This window comes from Bombus vosnesenskii, unplaced genomic scaffold (assembly GCF_011952255.1).
Source record: "Bombus vosnesenskii isolate JDL3184/JDL3185 unplaced genomic scaffold, Bvos_JDL3184-5_v1.1 scf7180000013635, whole genome shotgun sequence".
In the NCBI taxonomy this organism is placed as follows: Eukaryota; Metazoa; Arthropoda; class Insecta; order Hymenoptera; family Apidae; genus Bombus; species Bombus vosnesenskii.
The window spans coordinates 1-1,721 of NW_022883162.1; the positions used below are offsets into that span (position 1 = coordinate 1).

The following is a 1,721-nucleotide window of genomic DNA, read 5'->3' on the forward strand; positions in this document are numbered from 1 at the left end:
TAATAATTTACCAACAGTGGGAGGAGGAAGGCGAAGATCAGTGGGTGTTTCAGTAGCTGAAAACACCGTTCGCACAAGCCGACACAACGGACAACTCCTTTGTTTAAAATTTAAGCAATATTTCTATCTTTAAAACCGTAAATGAAATCGATGATAGGAGGTTTTGATTCAATTCTCGAGGACAACGAGATTGCCAGAGAAAAAGAAAGTTTTTTAAATTTAATTTGCTTACCTTGAGGAAAAGGTGCTATCTGGTGCCATCACTCCAGCTGTCCCGGTGATCGTCGAAGGTTGTTGGGTTTATTATTTAATCTCGAATATAGTTTTCTATCAACCTTTACTTTATTAAACTATTTCGATACAAATTGAGTGACTTGCTAACTGAATTGATATCGTAATGAAGACTTAAAATTTTACTTTATTTAATCGCGACTCTCTTCTCTTTATCGAAAAACTAAAGACCCCGAAACGCAAAATACTTATACAAATTTCTAGACGCAAAGAATAATGAGCCGTAGTAACAAACGATCGCAAACTAATGAACGAATAATGAACTGAAGAACGAATAAAGAATTAAAGAACGAATAATGCACGAATAATGAACTGAAGAACGAATAAAGAATTAAAGAACGAATAATGCACGAATAATGAACGCCGCGCTATGTTGCATCGCTTATTTATAATGCCATCCCCCACGGGGTGGTGGTCCGCTGGGGGTACGCTTCCGTGGGAATCGGGATGTTGCAGTTTGGGCTTCTTGGAATCGTACGTGACAAAATGTAAATTCCATATTTCAACTTAGTTTTTTATCAGTCCTGTGTTTCCGCTGAGCTAGCGTCTAGGAGATTTGAAGCATTCCACGCTGATCTAGTCCGTTCCGCGAGAAACTTCCACGTGCTGTACCGTGGGAATTACCGGTGTTTCTTCGGCGCGTGGAAGGGCTGGTGGCTGCAACATCATTATTATTTTAAAGTTTGCTCGGGCAACACGCGCAACTCCGCTGCTCTCCCATAACAAAGACCTCCTCCTTCGAATTGTTTTGCGTAAGTTTGGATGTTTGCATATTAAGATTGTTTTGTGATTTTGATTGTTTTTCCCTTTTTTGCTATTTCCTTAGGCTTCGGTGATAGACGTTCGAACCATGTTTGCTGAGTCGTTTCTATCAGAGGTTCCTTTCCAGACTTCCCTGGTACGTATTTAGTCTTATTTTTAGTTCGTTTGGTTCGTCCTGTTTCGTTTTATTTAAAATATACCGTGTTGTTTCCAGCCCAAGCGAAAGTGGGATTCCGAAGAGGTTTTGGAGGCGCATCTTCGTCACCATGCTTCTGGTAGAAAGGGAATTTCCCCTGTTGTGCGCTATTGGTGTATGTGTGAGTTCAGCGAACTTTATCCCGGAGCTCCTTGCTTCGATTTTGATTTATTGTAGCTGCCTCAATTTTGTTGGTTCGCTGTTTTGATGTTCCTTATTATTATTAATTTTGTGTTCAATATGTGTATATATATATATATATTTTTTTTTAGTCTGATAGTGTTAGGTTATCTATTTTACATTTGTTAATTTTTTAATTTTATATTTCCCCCCTTTTATTTAAATATATATATATATTTTTATATTTGTAGTTGCCCATAAAATTTATTAAAGGAAAGTGTTAACAATGTGTTTTCATGATTTGTTTCTCGCGCCTGACTTCCATTAATCCCTAATATTCCTGTCGCCATGA

The 1,721-nt window shown here is 37.9% G+C and overlaps 1 long non-coding RNA gene across 1 annotated transcript; it reads left to right on the plus strand.

Annotated features, from left to right (window-relative positions):
• Positions 1-714: 714 nt before the first annotated feature.
• LOC117238841 lies at positions 715-1,484 on the plus strand. The gene is made up of 3 exons (XR_004494275.1): positions 715-1,043; positions 1,118-1,189; positions 1,268-1,484. It is a non-coding gene; the product is annotated as an uncharacterized LOC117238841 (long non-coding RNA).
• Positions 1,485-1,721: the final 237 nt, after the last annotated feature.